General features: G+C 41.3%; 1 long non-coding RNA gene across 1 annotated transcript in view; it reads left to right on the top strand.

The window, feature by feature from the left end:
• Positions 1 to 66: 66 nt before the first annotated feature.
• LOC106628018 (uncharacterized) overlaps positions 67 to 18,889 on the top strand; it is a 25,254-nt gene continuing 6,431 nt past the window's right edge. Inside the window, exons 1-2 of the long non-coding RNA XR_001331207.2 lie at positions 67 to 216; positions 18,826 to 18,889. The exon at positions 18,826 to 18,889 is cut by the window's right edge and continues 78 nt beyond it. This is a non-coding gene — a long non-coding RNA (uncharacterized LOC106628018). The remainder of the gene's footprint in view (positions 217 to 18,825) is intronic.

The following is an 18,889-nucleotide window of genomic DNA, read 5'->3' on the forward strand; positions in this document are numbered from 1 at the left end:
GGCCTCTCCCGCGTCACGTGACCGCTCGGCGCCCCGCCCGCGTGACACGCCCCGCCCCCTCAGCGCCGGGGCCGAGGGCAGGGGGCGGGAGCCGCTCCTCAGGCCGGGATCGCTTTCCCCGGCCCTTGGGCAGCCTCCCCTGCCCCGGGCTCCCTTCCCCTTGCGGGGGGAAGGCAGGCTTCTGTTCCTCTGGACAGGCTTCTCTCGGGAGATTCGGTGAGCCCCTGTTCGGGTTCAGCGCCGGGTAAAGTCTCCGTGGAGCAAGTAGGGGGTGTCTCCGCCCATGAAGTAGTTTTGTAATTGTCAGCCTGTAAAGTTTTTGTGGAAACTCCTTTGGCATCACCTTAGGCTAGAGAAAGCTCAAAGGGGGGGGGAAAAAAATCTGTTCTTATGCAGCTAGGGGTTCGCAGCCTGCTGGTTGCTGCGATCGGGCTTCTCTTCGGAGTTACTTTTATTTGAAAGCTCGCCAAAAATTTCTCGAACGTACATCACGGCCAGCACGAAAACACTGGTGGTTTTTAGGTCTTTCATGATTAGCCTCCCACTGTTCTGGTAGTCAGCTAATGCCTCTTGGGCTTATTTGGTGGCTCTGTCCTTGGCAGCCTGGGATTTTGTATGAAGTTACTTGGTTACTGTTCATAAAAATTACCAGCTGTTCCTTAAGGTGCCTTCTCCCAGGCTGGTTCCTCCAGCCGTAAATGTGGTTACGTTTATCCCAGTGACACACACTGAGGAGCAGCTACTTGGCGTCCTTACCTCCTGCCGCCCATTGCCGAAGTGCCGTCCCATCCTCCCTCCCAGCTATCTGCAACTTCCATTACTCCTTGCAACAGGGCTCTTCTCCTCCCCAAACACACAGCAGTGAATAGCACACAAAACCACAGGATTCCAGCACAGTTCTTCCTCTCCCAGAAGTGCCTCCTGAGGAGCTGTCCCCCATCCATGAAGCCACTGAAGTATTTATTGGGCAACTTAAAGAGAAGCAGTATACAAATAATACTCAGCGCTGTCTGCTTGACAGGATGTGTAAGTAGGATTGTCTGTTTATGATGCTTAAGGAAAATTGGTGTCAGAGGAAGAACATCTGGTGAAAGCAGAACCCAAATAATGCCATTTGTGTGTGTGTGTAAGGAAGGCTTGCAACATGTAGAGCTTTCTTTCTTCATAATGCCAAGCTCTTTGAGGATACTGTTATATTTGTATTTCTTGGCTCCTTCTGAAGTCCCAGATACCCACGCTGGTGGAATAAATCACTGATGTATACAGCAGCAGACTCTGGCACAAGACAGCTTTAGCATAAAGCTTTGCACCATGAAAACACAGGGGCTGCTATAGGCTACTGATACAGCAACACACATTGGTATTTTTCATGCTAACTTCAGCTAGGACCTGGATTTAATCACCCCATTTCAAGCTAGTGTTTGGAGACATTCCATGGAATTGGCCTGAGTAAATTAGGCTCCAACAGTTCTTCTCTGATGATGCCCGTCACTTTCTCCAGGAACAGTGAAACTATGCAAACAGAGGAAGCTTGTGACTCTAGGAGTTGCTGAGACCAGATTTGGACAAAATCTCATTCCTAAGGGAACAAAACGTGACCTTGATCTCAGAGGTCCAAAACCAAAAATAATTTTTCCCCTTTTTACAGCTCTTCTTGCTCACAGAAAGATCACAGTTTTACTCCACAGTTAAAAAATCTGCTTGCATTGCTTGTTTCTAAGCAGAAACGGGTGAGAGAACTGATGGAAAAATATATTTTGATAACTGTTGCTTTTTAACTGCTTGGAGACACTTGACACCATTACAGCAAGAAGCTTGAAACACTATGATAGATAATATCTGAGCACCTCCCAAAGATTTGGAAATTGAAATCAAAATATTATCTCTTTTCCTTCCCAACCTGAAGAAAACAAGTTTGATTAGTTTATAACTCATTTGTTTTTGTTTGTGTGCCTGGGTGTGCTTGAGAATGAAAGGAGAAAGGAGTGCACCTCTAAAGAGAAACTACTGCAGAGATAGGAGTCCTATATTTAGTGAAGCAGCAAACCTAAACAACATTCTTTTCTCTAGTGAAAAGTTCTTCCAGAATCTGGATCTAGCTCCTGTGAAAATACTGTATCTTGCATTCACAAGCTCCTGGTATTCAGCTATCCTGGAAGGACAAACAAGCTAACAGATCTGTTTCTTCCCATGCATGTTGTATAGTACTGAAAACCTAGCCTCAGCATGACCTCTGTAATTTATTATGTATATCATTTTCTTGCAACAGTGTCATTTCCACTCTGTGAGGTGCCTGTTACACTGTAATGCCTGCAGTCCACCACTGTGATTTGGTGTTCCCAGTGCTGCTGTCATCCATGTCCTCCCTTCTTGCTTCATGCTACTGTACACTGTTAGGAGAGCCATGGGTTGGGACACTATTAATCGACTTCAGATCAAAGCCAGATGTTTTGTCTGAATTTCAGGTCAATTAGAAATCAGCCCATCTGAGGCACAAAACTGGTGAGGAACAAAGCTGAGCATATGCTGATAAACTTTTGCAGGCACGTTACTAAGGATTTGAGGTCATATCTGCTAACAGCAACAAAAAAAAAACAACCCTATCAACCATAATTTGGAAAGCTAAGGAGGCTAGTGAAGAGAAGTTGAAGACAGGGAGTAAGTTTGAAGTAGGGCTGGGCATTAGAACAGATGAAGGGGAAGCTAAAAGTGATGGGGCAAGGAGGCAATGGGGAGGAAAAGCAAAGGCAGCAAAGCCACCTGTGTAAGGTTGGGAAATGCCCTGTTAGTGTTGTATAAATTATTTGGAAACAAGTTACAATCCAGGTGTTTCACATGACCCATTTAAAGGATCACTGTGGTTTAATTTGCTGTTAAGGGTTATAGTATTTCCCCCAGCTTTTCAGGGAAGGTGGTTTTGATGTCAGCCCCAGGAATTCAGCATCCGTTTGAGTAAACATAAGATGTAGAATAGACTGTAGGAAATAGAAAACACCAGCTTCCCAATAAAATTTTCAAAATGGTCATGAAACACAGTGGAGTTAGGATGCTTTTTAAAGTGATACACCTCTTCACTACTCTAAATGTGCTTGTTCACATGTTTTCCTTTTGCTTCACTTGTATCCAGTTTCTGATCCTTTATGCTTTTAGTACCCAGCTCCTTCCTTTCCTAATGTTCATTATTTCATGTTCATTCCTGTTTCATCATCCTTATCCATCCAAGTATCCACCCTGAGCCTATCCAGAATTTTCCTGTTGAAACAGGGACATTCAACTCTTGCTCTGCATTCCTCTTATATCACCTGTGTTTCTTCAAGCTCCGCACTGTACTTGCATCTATTCCAAATCTATCAATCCTGAAATCTATTCCAGCTCACTCCTTGCAAAGACAACTTCCTCAAGTCCATAGTGAATCAGAGATATCTTTCCCAATTCTCTTCCCTCTTTCTGGAAATAGTGACAGCTTTCATGTTTCTTTTGTTTATTTTGCATTTCCTCTTTTGTGCCTCTCTCTGTAAAGCAAACATCCAACTTCCTTCCTCATACACAGCATTCTTAGCTCTGCAGCTTGTGTCACCTTCTCATGCAACTCTTGTTATCTAGTAGTCAATGTCCCTTGTGGTGCTGTTCCCTGAAAAGAAGCTGACTTTGTCAACAAAGCAAGCATCTGTCCAAAAGCTAACCTAATTTTGACATGAGAAAAGCACGTAAGGGACAAAAGTGAGTCATTACCATTGCACAGGAGGGGAGCAATCAGAACTAATTTTACTGTATTCACTTAGGAGCAGGATATCTGGGTAGGAGCTCCCATGCCTCATGAGAGTATCTAAGTAGAGGTGGAAAACAAATATAATGCTTCTGAATTCTCTTGTGTGTTCTAACACCTTTCTCTCCTTGTCCTGACATGAAACTTGCACACTGCAAGATTGATTGTGTCATTAATTCTGTAAGCAGGATTCCTACCTACCTGACAAATGCACATAGTAAATGTCTTTGAGCGTGAGAGAGAAAGGAAACAAGCTCCCTTACATTTTGTTCACACTTCCCAGTGGATGTGTCAAACACTGACACCTCTGAGGAGCAAGAGGCTTGCTGTCCTCTGTGTCTGCCATGCACTGCCCACCAGCAAACATGCCTAATGCACTCCTGTTGCTGCTCCTTCCTACTGTGGTTTTTTAAACATCCTCTCTCAGCAGTGGGCACTCTCACAGTAACTCAGATACTGAACAAGGAAAAGCAAACCTTACAACACAGCCTCACCAGCATGGTAAGTGCACCTATACACTTCTCCAAAATTTCTGGAGATCATCTGTCATACAGGAGAAAAAGTGGCCCCATCCCTGCTGGTGTCACTTGTCCCTTCCCCCTAGTTTGATGTCCAAAACCTAGGGCCTTGCTGCCAAATGCTTCTCCCCATTACTGCAGGCAGACAGTGTTTGTGAGACTTGGCAGGACACAGCATTTGATAAGAATTTTTCTCTGGGCACCTCTGAGAGGGCACTGTCATTCATTTCAGTCCCCTGGCAGCTCACAAACACCAAGCCAGGAGTGCAAGTACAGGAGGAAGTGCATTCCTTTTGGGCTCCTGTAACTTGGAAGCAGCCCCTATCGTTTCCTTCAGTCACCTTTGAGCCAAAAGCAAGCAGAACACACTCCAGACCTAAAGGAATATTTTTAAGGAAAGTTATAAGCAAACAAACAGGCAGGGTATCAATGGAACAATCACTGCAGCCAAGCTAAAATTGGTACTTATGCTTACACTCTTGCACACATATACGTGCAGCAGAGCTTAATCAATTTCCTCATTAATGTTGAGGATCATGTGCTCATGCTCTGTGTCTGGGAAAGATTTTCACCCACATGAATTTTGATGTGGAGCTGAAACAAAAAATGTTGATGCTGGCAATGCCAACTATAGAGAGTAAATAGCTGGGGCCTGCCAATGCTGACTTGAATGGGACTTCTCACCCAGAAGAAAACCTACATGTGAAAAGTATTCTCATGATCAGGTCTGTGCAGTAAAAGTAAATCCTGGTTTTCTTCCTCAAGCAAATAAATCCATTTTTGCCAATGAGTTGGTTTCAAGCCTTGTATGGGTAGGTCCCACTCCCTGGTCTTTATGTGAGATCTGAGTCTTGCCCACTGGAGTGAGTCAGGCTATCGGTGTTTGGCTCTGTGCTTCAGGGGTCAGTGACTGCATTTACATGTGGGCAGACTTCATGCTGATTAAATCAAACTACTGCACTGAAAAGAACATTAACTGAATGCTTCCTAACATTCTGATGGTGTATAAGCTATTCTGAATCTTAAAATCCATAGAGGATTTTAATTCCAGTACACACAAGTACGTAAATGAAAGTGCTTTCTATTTAGTAAAATTGAGGAAATGCATAAAAAAAATAATATGAATTTAAAATTGTTTTATTTCTCAGGATCTGAGAAGCAAAGAATTGTGAGTAATATTGGAATGAATGTTCTCACCTTCTCTGTCATCCTGTGTTTCCTAGTTTTATTTTTAGAAATCAAAAAGCAATACTTTCTTAGTAGCAGTGGCGCAGCAGGCTTGTCTTGACAATGCGCTTTAGCCACTTTTCTAGAAGTGATTGGATTATATGTTTTGTTTGTCTTCTCTGCTGAAACCAGGGACAGATACAGGCCAGATGTTAATATCAGGGACACAGCACTCCCTTCACAACTCTGTGTTGGACACCCACCTTTCTGACAGCTCAGTGGCCTTGGGGAGGTCCCACAGTGGGGGACCAAATGCAGGAGAATGCATACTCACAGTCCTGACTCAGGTTGAGCTTTCTCTACAACTCCCCACTTCTTGTGGTTAGTGTTGAGATGCCAAAGAGTGGATGAGATGATATGCTGGGAACAAGGGAATTGCTAGCACTACACCAGTGGACAGGGAGAGGGGCTACAAGAAGTCTAAAATGTCCTTGGTAACCTCCCAATAAATCCATATCTGTTTAAAGCTACAAGTGAATCTGGCAACAAACTTCTGTGACTTCAGATCATAAGTCACCCAGTGTGCTGAAAGCTGTTTGATGTGGATCTCTTCACTGGAAAATGGTTGCAGGCCAAAAAACTCACTTTCTGTAGGTCACAAAATCACTACTGTTTTTACTGGTCACTTTTTTTTCTGAAGGTAGGAGGAAAGGGTAGTAGAGGATCTGTGTTTTTGAGGCATCCACCCGCCCAGTTCTTCTCTTTGGACCACTTCTGTGTGCTTTCAGTAATCAGTTAAGCTTGCCTTTGCCTCTCATACAGCATCCCTTTTCAATGGAAATCCAGACATGTTGACAGGGCTTACTACCAGAGGAGTAAAGAGGGAATTATGATCCAAAAGAAAGTATTATAGTATCTCAAATTGCACTGGGATATTCTCAAGTCAAACAGTAGCCCTGCATGTGTTGGCATTCACTTCTAATATTCTTGAAGAGAGTCTGTTCGTTGCTAAAGACTTTGTGCATTGCAATAGCAGCCGAAACCTAGGAAGAACTACAAAAGCAAGATGATGATGAACATTCTGGGCACCTGTGTCTTTTAACCCTCACAACCAAAAAAACGGTGAATGATAAAGAGCAGAAATGGATATCAGATGCTTTGAACTTACTCAGATAACACAGTTGGAGGAAAGAGGAGGAAATAAGTAGTTTGTGCAACATCTTGTTGACCTGAAAGATCAGATGGCTAAAAGAATATTTTACTAAGAACAGTTGTAAAGAAAACAGTAGTGTGGGCAGGTAAAACCACACATCAAATACTTTGTGAGTCCATATTTCATCACATGTCAGCATGCTTTCACATGACAAATTCTGTTCCTATCCATCCTATTGAATCTATGGCAAAATGCCCACTGACTTCAAACAGAATAGGTTTTGTCCCTCTAAGCTATGAGTATGGCCAGCAGTACTAATGCAGAATAGAAATTGTGTAGGTGAAGAGTAGGGAGTTGGTGCTGGAAATTTAGTGCCTGCCTGATCTTAATCCTTTTATTTTCAAATTAACAAAACCTTTTTACTCTTAGAACATTACATTATTCATTACTTTTTTTTTGTCCACAATATTTTACAGCTCATTGGCTGAAGTGATTAATGCTAATAAACTTTGTTTAGTAAATAGATTTTTAAATAGCTAACCAAGGTTTTTAGAAGCATTAGAAACATTCTTTTCAAACCAAAACTTTTTGATATTGCAGCCAGCTTTGTTCAAGAAAGACCTTTAAACCTTCTTGTTGGTATTCCCTTTCTTTTTACCTCCTTCTCTGTTCCATGATATTCCCTTTAGTGAAGTTTATCCAAATCTATATTCTTAAACCTTATCCTGAAAGTGAATTTGATAAGTCTTTGTAATTGATTGGCAGCTCTCAGCATTATAGCAAGTATCTGTGCATGGATGTGAAAATGAATAGCATAAAATTAACTACTGAACTTTTTTTTCATTAAAGTAATTTTGCCTCAAAACAAGTACAATTGCCAGTGTGTCTGTAGTATTTTAAAATCAGATAAAAATAGGATTGCTGAATTCTTAATTAACATAGCTGAAAGTTAGCCAAATCGGCTTCGGACACAGCGGGAGACGTACAGTTTGTCCTGATTTTGTGGGGAATGAAAAAATGTGATACTTGGCACATGACCTAACTGTGCTAGCTTAAAATGTTACCAAAACATATTCAACTAAATCAAATATGGTGGTTTACCAGAGATTAGTTCACATATTTTAACAGAACAGAAGAGCATAATTTTAAAGTTGTGGGTTACTGAAAGCAACAAAATCTAGAGAAAGTGATTATCAGTGACATGAAAATTTTGAAGAAAGCTACTTATATATTGAAATCAGTGGGGTCTTTTGACCCAACTCTGATGTTCTTACTGAAAGAGAGTAACATCATTCCCTACAGTTCTGTTCATTTGGGAATCCAGTATTTTATGGCAAATGAAATCTCAAGGTGTTTCAACTGGAGTGAATATTTTGCATTGTCAAGATGTTAAAACCCGCCACTTTTTAATTTCTATGTGCCCATTTGCATAAAAAGGGTTTTGATGAGGTTAGAGGTATAATATTATGATGGGGATAAATTCCTTATTAGACAGAAACAAACATCAACTGAGTAAACATCATTAGTGCTTACAAAATCTAGACTGATACAGTACCTGCCTGTGTTTGATGTAACTTCAGTGTCTTACTAAGCAGATACTTTCTTGTAGAAATTTTAGGGCAGAAGTCTGTCATTCTCAGATACACATCCTTAAGCAAGGAAACTCTTATGAAAAACTTATGAAAAGCCAAATTAGAAAACCTCTGATGAAATCAGATGTGGCTTTCAAAACAGTCCCATTACAGAAAGGTAAAACTGATTTTTCCTGAAGCAGTGAGGACTGAATCCAGAGAAATTCCTTGAGGAAAGACATTGCTACCCTCCCTGCAAAGCTTTACTGTTTTAAATTTCAGTTCAAATTCCTGCTAGTCAGGTGAGGGGGTTATTCATTAAATTAGTTCATGTGGCAGCTGCTGTCCCGATTCACTTTTCTGTAGACAGCCCAGCTCGACTTGGGAGTAACACTGGCCCATGTATGAGAGGGCAGTGTGCAGACAGCTACTGGTTTTACTTTTCTGTCAGCCTTTTCTGTCTTTAGAAATTACTTTTTTTTCCTTCAAGAATTTTATTATGAAGCTGCCTCATTCCTAGATATAACATTTCATAGTTTTGGAAGAAACATCTACCTGCCGAACCTTTCTAAATTGCCACATCCCTTGGTGTTTCGCTAATCCAGATAATTTTTTTTCCTAGAAAGTGCAGCTCATCCTTTCAGAGGACTGTTTCCCTTGCATGGATGGTTGCCTGTTAAAAAAACTGCATTCAGAAATCACAGTAGAACATGAGCACCCTTAGGCAGTAATTCCCAAAACTGGGGTTCTGGTCAAAATTAAGTTAGATAGTCCTGGGGCTGTGAGCCAGTCTGAAGGGGAGCTTGCAATGAGGAGTTACTCAAAAGCCAACTGGACTGCACCTTACTCTTTTACCAGCTTCCATCTTTCAGATGTTTGTGAGATGTATTCTATAGTCACAGTGGGTGAAGATTATAATAGCTCATCCACTTTACAGACAATAAACACCAAGACAGGAGGCACAAAAACATGAAGGGCCCTGCAGATTAGAGGGTGAGGCAGAAATCTTGCCTTTCCTTAAGTCAGGGCCACTGGTGCACTTTGCAGCACACTCCAAAGATCTGTTACCTCTTTCGGTGAGACACGATTTTTGGGCATCGTTCCTCAAGGATCCTCAGATCTCTTTTCTACACCAAACCCATATTCCTTTGGTGGGGGAGGTAGGATGACTCAGTCACTCCACAGGCTCTCTGTCACTTCTCCCTGATACATACTCTCAAGGAAAGCAGAACGCATCCATGTTCTTTGGTAAACAAAGGGATGTGTGGGAGCATTTATCCCCTTAGAGACATTGCATGGGTAGATAGAGGAGAGCTGAAAACAAAGACCTAATTCCAGTGCTCTAGCAAAAACATCTGGCCAGCACTCTCTTAAAAAAATGGACTGGAGGAATGTAAACATATGTTTGGCCCGAGAAGGAGTCGTTACATAAATGTTAATTATGAAGAGGATTTCCCATGAGTACAGGGGCTTTTGACAGAACTTTGGTTCCATGCAGGACACGAGTCTCAGGAGTCACATGTTCTGCCTTAGAGCTGTGCTGACACTTCTCTGAGCCCTAGGAAGCAGCAAGGGTATTTGCTGTAGCACAGGAAAATAACAAGCTTTGATGATTGTAAGTGAAGTTTGCACAGCATCATGTGGAAGCAACTCTGTGTAATTAAACAGTTCCACTGATCAGAACATTTGAATATCTAGCTATGACCCCAAAATGGTGAGGTAGCTTCCCTTTGGTCACTTAAAGAAGACATCTGAGCATTATCATATCATTTGGCATAGCAAGGGCTATGGAGCCATTATGTTTTTGCTGATACGGGACTGAGATTCTTCTCTTTGCTTTCAACTTTTTGAGCTGTTATGGTGTGACTTTCATGCCTTTTTCCTCCACAGTCAGCAGGTATTCAAATAAACTGACCTTTCCAAAGGGTTGCTGTGTTTCTCACATGGCTAACATGACTCCAGGTTCCCACAAAGATCACAAGAACAGGGGACAACCCTAAGGTTTCTTTGCTGTGAATAGTGCCATTTAGCAAAAGGAGTGACTCACCACGTCCAAAGTGAAGCCTGGGGTGAAGGCATCAGAGGACCAGTTTAATAACCACCCTATTTGCTTAAACAGACACCATGAGCCTCCTCTTTTTCTCCTACTATGGCCACCCCTTCCTCCTGCACCACGCTTGTTCTTGCAGCACTTGTGCTGCTGCGTGATGAATCTGACCAGGGAGCTTACCTGACTGAAAAATATGGCTGATGTTTATCCAGCCTTTTTTTACAGCGTTACTTTTTCAGTTGGACTTGAGTTCCCTCTTTCAATTTGTGATGTGGCTCCAAAGTCTGTCAGCAGAGTAAAGGCAATGAGAGGTGGAATGTTCAGGCAAGAGTGGGAGTTCAGGGATATGAAAACAGTGGGTCTCTGGTGTCCAGTAACTGAATATTGAACCATGCTTTGGGACTGATACCTTCTGTCTGCCTTGCCTGTTAAACTCTTACTGCATGTGGTGCTCTATAAATAATGTCTTTTGAAACTATAGCAAGCCTATTTTAAAAGAGAAACACAGTTACTGAATTTCCACTGTGATTTATCTGCCAGCCCTCCTCCCTCTCCAGTGGCTGAACATCTCATTTATGTATTTCACAAATATGAAACAGAATACTCCACTGCTTTTTGCTCCATTCTTAAATTAATTTGTGAGATTTCAGCCTTTCAATATGACTAAGAAAGGCAGCAGGACTTCTGCTCAGGAAGAAAGAGAGTGATCTAGATTTAAGGCTTTAGGGAGTTTCAAACAATGAGAAAGACTTGAAACATTTAAAAATCAGGATTTCTAAATAAGCTTTTAATGGAATTTTTTTTATTTATCAAAATTTCTGATCACATCCAAGGGGTTGCATAGGAGTTCTATACTGGCATTGGAGAGAGCTTGTAGTCAAAATGTAAATGAACACTTTGACTTAGTTAAGTTATTAATGCTGAAAATAACGTTTTTATTCCAAGTGGTAAAATATGAGTTACAGTTCTGAAGATGACACAATTTGAAACATATTTATTTGCAGTAAAAATCTGCCTCTGAAAGAGGAAATAATGTTTTGTTCATAACATTGGCTCTGAAATATACTCAACAGTGTCAGAGGGCCAGCTTTTCCAAGAAGATGATTCTGTGAGTGCCACTGGTACCCAAAGAGCAGGTGATATATTATGTATCCTTGATCTGTGGCTTCTAGCTACATTACCTGTTCTCCCAGTGATGTAATAACAAGGAGTCAAACCCTCAGCTGTATTTAATGTTGACTCACAAGCCTTTGTCACAGGCGAGCATGATTTCCTGATGTCATTGACACCCAGGAAAGAAGGATGACTGAGACGCCTATAAATCTCAAAGTCCTGTTTTAAACATAACAGAGCGAAGGAGAGAATATTATGACCACGTAGCATTTACATGGTCAAAGTACTATAGTTGTAATGATATCTCAAACAGCCTGATAAAGCTAAGGAGTGAACACTATTATCTCCATAAAGAAGCTTGCCAAAGGTGATATGCCCTGGAACTTATTTGACCTAAGTTTAAGATCTTCAGTTTCCCTCTAGAAACTAATAAACCACTGAGAAGCAAACTTGTAGCAGGAGTAGGAATAGATACGGGGTCTTACTGGGATTCAAGCCTATGCCCCCTCAAAACAATCAGAATTTCCTGTCTGAGAAGTAGCTGGAAGCTGTATTAAAAGCTGGAATTTATTAAGTTGTGTCTGCACAATGGACCAGTTACCTGGAATTTGTCTCCTGCAAATTGTCCTTCATTTGGTGTGTCCCTGAAAAGAAATAATCCTTGTTTCCACTTCTGATGATAAACCACAAGTTCAAACTAGCAGTTTTTTCTTTGAATGCCAACCAGCTATTATTATACAATTGTTATCAGATCAAAGTGAACATGCCCTTAGTCCTTGGGCAGTACATCGCAGAGCCATACCTTTCACATGGAAAGGAGGAGGAAGGGGGAGGAGAATACATGTTCTGCTTTGCTCTCCAGATGTGACTGCAGGTACTTTAAACCATAATTTTGAAAGTGGCTAAGCTCTTTGACTTTCATACTGGTGGGGTGTCTCCCCTCCTCAGTCTATTTCTGGGTTCTGTAAATATTGCTCTCCATACAGCACAAAAGCAACTGATTCACAGCCTTGCTGTCTAATGACTCAAAAATGTAAGGACAGATAAAAGCCATACCCATTCCTGAAGTCACTTGCTCAGCAAATCAGCAGAGGTCAATTCAGCCTTTATACCTTAGCAGTAGTCCTTGCTGCACCTGAGGATCATGTTGTGCCAGGTGCCCTTCCCCCAATCTCTCCCTTTCTGTGCCTTGCAAGACACAGACAGACCAGAGATCAAACTTGCCACCTGTAGGAAGGCTTTGTCAAGAACAGAGGATACTTTGTCAAGCTGATAGCTCTGTTGTTAACACTTACAATCCTTTGCATTTTACATTAAAGGCCAGCTTCTGAAATTTAGTGATTATGTCAGAAATTCAACTTTTATTTATTTCTTTGGAAGGTTTCTAGTGTTCAGATTTGCAAAGAAAGGACTTCTGAATTCAGGGCTCAGAACTTAGGGGGAAGGAGAACCCCTCTCCATGATTGCTACCTACAGGAAATGGTGAGATTTTTAAGCAAATTTCATGGTAATGAAATATGAGTCATATTGTTTTAAGATCTGGGCTGCTGATAGTGCCTCTTTTAATGTCCTTTGCATAGTCCCACAGACTCTTTCACATCTGGTCATAGACCCAGTGCACAGTTTGTGTTGTTTTATAGTAGTACAACAGGTTTCCTGATAACTGCTTACATCTCAAAAGTCATGTCAGGTAGGCACTGTTTGGACTTTCACAATTAGTTATTTTCCTTCCAAGTAAAGGAAGCGCTTTAGGCCAACGTGGATGGCACATCTCACAGGTGGTGGCTTCTCCCTGCTTTTCTCAATACAGTGTTCTCATCAGTATTAAAAGTGAGCTCAGTACACACTTATTCTTAAAATGATTCTTGCTGTAAGGCTTCAGCTCAGCATTACTTGGGTGTAAAGGTGTTCCCTTTTCACATGCTGTTTATACTTTCCATTATAGCATTTTGAGCAATTATAGATATGTTACAGACTAATTTATCCCTCACGATCCCCCTCAGAGCCATGCAAATGTGTTTTATTACCCTTCCTTTACTGACAGTGAAAGCAAGACATGGAGATTAAAGGCAATATTCTTGCCTTTGTTTTTGTTCTTGGAAAAGAGCCAAATCTATTAAATTCTGGCTGAAGGTGGGGGTGGAAAGTCAAGATGTGGGGACTGGTCTGGGACAAACTCCTCCCATCCTTGAAGCCTGTTAAAAGCAGTTCTGCCACAACCTTTGGAGATCAGGTCTGGAAGGTCCTGGAGATGACAAAAAGAGGTAAGAGGGAGCTTTATGATGATATAAATTTTCCATCAGTCTGAGTTGAAGGTTGCAGTTTGTCACTGCAGAGACAGAGTTTATAAGAAGCCTGTATTTACAAGAGCAGTGAGGTGGCTGTGAGAAGTGACAGGCCTTCAAGTTCACTGAACTGGACCTTGAGATGAGAGGCTGCTGTTAAGGAATTTGGAACAAACACTGTAAAAAGCAGGATGGTGGAAGGTTTTCTGTGGTACCAGTGAGCCCTCCATGCTCTTAATGCAGCTGAATTGTTCCTGGCTTGCAGAGGGAAAGACCAGTCCATTAGGAAAAAGAAAATTGCACTGATTAAATCAAGCAGAATTTGGAATGCATTTGCAAAGACTGTAACTCCCAGTGAATAAGATATGCCATCCAAGTATGGTGGGGGCCAAAACAGGGCCTCTAACTTGTATCCTAGTGGGAATGTCCAATACCAGTACCAATAGAAAGGTATTGTCCCCACCCACTTAGAACAATGCATTCCTTGTGGGATCTGGATAGGATTCCCCAAGACAATTATGAATTCTATATTAGATGAAGAACTGTACAACTGAAAAAATGTCTAACTGGTACATGGCAGAAAGTCTGTGTTCTTGCACTTAAATTTATGCCACAAACTAGTCTTCCTCCATCCAGCTCACTCAGTGAGGGCTCCAAATTCTGGAAAAGGAAGGATGCCTCTATACAGCATCTATTTAAGACTCAGTTGACATATCACTGTCATTCCAGAAGAGCAGAGAGAAATACATGGTTCCTCTGAACTCTTTAATTCTGTAAATTTGTTTGGGATTTAGAAAACAAGGTGATAGATGTCTTCCAAATGTCAGTGACAAGATAGATAGGTGTTCCTTTCTTAACCTACCATTTTCTTTTAATGTGCCACTGTCTGTTTACGGTCTCTTCTTGTTTCTTGTGATCAGACTTGAGAAATAAAACCTGCTGGCATATACAGCACAAACAGCACTGATCCCAGTCAGGATCCCTGACTTCTCAGCACTCCCAGAACTGTACTGGTAACAGTGTCAAGCTCTGCTGAAAACAGATGCAAAGAGAATCCAGTCATCATTCACGTGGCTCTGTGCCTTCACTCCCTATATCCAGGAGAGTTATTAGCCAAATGTTCTGTCCTGAGAATGATATTTCTTCCTCTCTTCCTGTTTTCTTCACTGATTTTATTTAGCCTGGTATCCCACCTTTGAGTTTATATCTGATCTAGTGTCTCTCATCACTGTGGACAAAAAGTGAAAAATCCCACTCAGGCAGTGCATTTTTTTACAGTATGTGTGGTGAGGCACAGGAACAGGTTGCCCAGAGAGGTTGTGGATGCCCCCTCTCTGGCAGTGTTCAAGGCCAGATTGGATGGGGCTTTTAGCAACCTGCTCTAGTGGGAGATATCCCTGCCCATTGCAGGGGGTTTGGACTAGAGGTTCTTCAAAGGTCCCTTCCAACAGAAACCATTTAATTATTCTATGGTTCTATTACAGAAATGTGTTCATAGAGCAGCTCATAAGCAGAATTACGTGTTTTCTGCAAGATGAAGGGTATCATATATTTAGATAAGGCTTATCAGTTTGTGTTCCATCTTTCTGCTCTCATAGAATTTCTTCCTGCACCTGCACTTTTCCTCTCATCTTTTTATTTTCCTTTGTCTCAACTAAGACTCCACCGCAATGTTGGACCTCCTCACCTACTTCCTTCTATCCATGGCCAAGCCAGTCAGTTAACAGGTCTGAGCTTCACTGATCCCCAAATTTGTGAGGTTTCTTTTCATTTGTCCTTCTGTCCCTGGACAGAAGAGCAATACTGTTCCAGCAGTTCACCAGAGTGCTGGAAGTGCTGGGTTAGCCCTTTGTGCTTTGCCCCTCTGCAGTTCCTTACTTTTAATTTTTTATCCGTTTGTTGCCATGTCTTTCTTTCTTTTCAGCCACTGTTCCCAGTCCTTTGATTTTTCCTTTTCTCTGCTTTCTCTCTTTTTCATCCTTCTTAGTTTCTGAGGGAGTGCTTTGACGGTGTTTCAGAGTTGGACTAATCCCTGTCCCTAAGACACAGGTACAAAAGGGACAATGGACAAACCATTAAATGAAGAGCCATCTGTTGTTTGTTTCACACCTGGTCTTTCCTAACTTCACCTCATGGCCCATGCTCTTGCACTGAAAGGGACAGTGGCCTAAAGAGTTTGTCTCTTTGGTGTCACCCAGAAACTATAGGCAGGCTTTGGGGAGCTGTCAGGTCTTGTGTGATTTAGGCTGGATAGTCAGTATAGAACAGTTCCCTTACTGAGAGCACAACAATATAAATGGAATGCAGGAAGAGGGTAAAGACAATGCTCAAATAAAAATCAGAGGTGTGGATGACATGAAGATATTTTCTTTGCAGTCTGTTCACAGCTTCATTCTTCTCCACCTCTCTCCCCACCAAGGCCACACTGTCTGTCCAGTGCAGTGGTATGCTTCTGCTGACACATGACAGATGGAACAGTGATGATGTAGTGATAGTGGAATTTCCAACTCCTTATTCAACTTTGCATGTAAATGTACAGCTCTTAAACCAAGGTACAGATTTTCTTCACACCCCTTATACATGCATACATGCACTCTTTGTCTGAAAGTCAGACTTTCAGACAACACATTCTTGCTGCCGTGTGCTTGCTGTTCATGTCACATTGGTCATCCGAGTGGATTTGTGGTTGCTGTGCATCGCTGGATTAGGGCAGCCAACATGCACTGTGGAGGGAACCTGAGCAGCTGAGAGGAAGAGAATTTACTTTTGCAGAATCATAGTCACTAAGACAGGAAAAATCAATAAGTCCACCCATCAACCCAACACTGCCATGCCTAACACTAAGGCATGTCACAAACGTCATATCTACATGTCTTTTTAACCCTTTAGGTTAAAAAAAAAAAAAAATTCCTAATATCCAACCTAAAACTCCTCTGGGACAACTTGAGGCCATTTCCTCCTCTCACTTTGTACCTGGGAGAAGGGACTCACCCCCACCTCACTACAACCTCCTTTCAGTTGTAGAGATTGATAAGGTTTCTTTTATGGTATTTTTTACATGCAGTGCTCCATGTGAAACAGCTATGTAGCTGTAGTGGGCCAGCTTTATGCCACTTACAGAGTTGTTTAAACAAAATCTCTCCAGCCTAAAACACTTAATTCTGGCTGCAATTAAATTTGATATCTACCCGCAGTCACTGTTGGAATCCTATGGCTTTTTCAGTGACTACTAATGACTGATGAGGTGCTCAAGATGAGTTATTCCCTGGGTCATATAACCCACACACTGCTATTGATCCTATTAACACAGATTTTGGTGAGTGCAGTTGAATATGCTGCCTTGAGATCTCAAAAATGCTTTTTCCAATGGATGCTAATCCTGAGCTACCAAAAAACCCATAGGTACAGGAAAGGCAGATTATGTTCTGCAAATCATACACTGGGATCTAGCCAAGTACAAAAGAAACTAAACAAGAGCTGCAGCCAGGCCTTTGAAGGGAAAACAGTATGAAACATTTGCTTCTGTTAAAAATACTCCAACTGATTTTTTTGTGTGTCAGTCTTCCTGTAAAATCATTTGCCTCTATGAATTTTTCCCTCAACTTTGGACACAAAATACACACTCTGGATGGCTGCCAAAATGGTGAGGCAGTTTCTCTGAGATTGCTTAAAGAGGACACCTGAGCACTATCAGTTGGATTTTGTCATGCAGTGAGGGGAATATAAGAATTTTCTACTTCCCCAATGGTACAGCCTCTTGCAATACTTCAAGCAGACTGTATTTTCATAGCTTGTTTTCAGAAGGGGCTGCCTTATGAGCTAGCCAGAAAATGAAAGTCGAGCTGGTTATCTCATACAGCTTGCAGCATTGCTGAGAAGCCAGTTCCCTTGTGGCTAAGATTTTCCAAAGATATGGATTACTTTAATGCAATAACATCTTTAATATCTGAGTGGCCTTCACAAAATATCTGAGAAAGTCTGTTTTTGGGAAAACTGTGATCCTCCTCTGTGAAACTGAGCCTTTCTCAGTTGTCACAAGGTAAATGGGCAGTAAACAAAAATCATAGACACTGAAGAGTCTTGGTTAAGTTATCATTTGACCTTACAGTTATTATGTATGCTTTAAAAGATCCTGTAAACTTGTTTGAATTATTAGAATCTACCAGCATTAATCCTGAAGCCTCTTCAGATCTGTCTTATTTAGATGTGGATTTAAGCAAGCAAATAAGAACCTCTTTAATATGGAGATTGGGAGCTCTTCAGCAGAATTATCAATCCTGACTTTAGCTTATTTCCTGAGGTAAACATGGTAGTATCTTCCCTCTCCCATTAACTTTCTAGCTCCTCAATAAAACATTCTAGAGAATTAGATTCTCCTCTGTTGCCGGTTTGAACAGGAAACATTTAGTGCTGGTGAATAGTAAGTATTTTCCATATGCAAATTTGCTCATTTGCTGCCCCTTACTTCTTGTTAAAGGAAAGGGTCATTTATTCTGCTTGAAGCTTTCCCTCAGAGCTATTCAAATTAACAAGATGCTAAGTGTTTTTCTGAGGAGGGCCTATAATTTCCTCAGCTGGTACAGCTGGAAAATCGACATTTATTTATTCTCTGCTCAGAAATTATTGGGACAGAGACATACATTTGCTATGTAAAATACATTGTTAGTTTCTCAGCATGTATCATGAAGCTGGGTCAGAGTTAAGAAGGTTAATGAAATATTTAAAGTGTATTTTTGCATAGCACTTTTTCAGTACTGCAATGGATAAACCACAAAGCTAAGATCATGTTTATGTAACATATTTAATCAGGTGTTTTCATCCTATAGAATGTATACAGGCTATTATCAAGATGTTCTTACACCACTCGAATGAGATTTAGCTCTTTATAAATACTCTTTTAAAGGCAAATCTGAAATTTGTTTCTAGGGTTGTATTACTGTAGTAATGAGCAGCAGAGCTGATGTCTCTATGAGTTTGCTTTGATTTATACTATTTTTGAGGCCAAACTGGCTGTAGTTGCTTTCGGGCTTGAGATTTTTAGAAGAGATGCACCTGTGTCACCCCTGTCAGTCCAATATTCAGCGGAGCTCAAGGGCTCTGAGTATGTTGTATGTAACAAAGGCAGTATTTTTGATTAGGTCCCCTGGTCCAAGACATCCAGACCAAGGCATTGTGTAATGTTGACTTTTGTTTTCCTCACAGAACTCCTCGAGCAATGGAATTTCTTGAATGTCATCAAATGAAGTTAGACCCAGATGTGGACTGT

Source organism: Pseudopodoces humilis, chromosome 2 (genome assembly GCF_049639895.1).
Source record: "Pseudopodoces humilis isolate 2021_Gansu_Grassland_sample_001 chromosome 2, ASM4963989v1, whole genome shotgun sequence".
In the NCBI taxonomy this organism is placed as follows: domain Eukaryota; kingdom Metazoa; phylum Chordata; class Aves; order Passeriformes; family Paridae; genus Pseudopodoces; species Pseudopodoces humilis.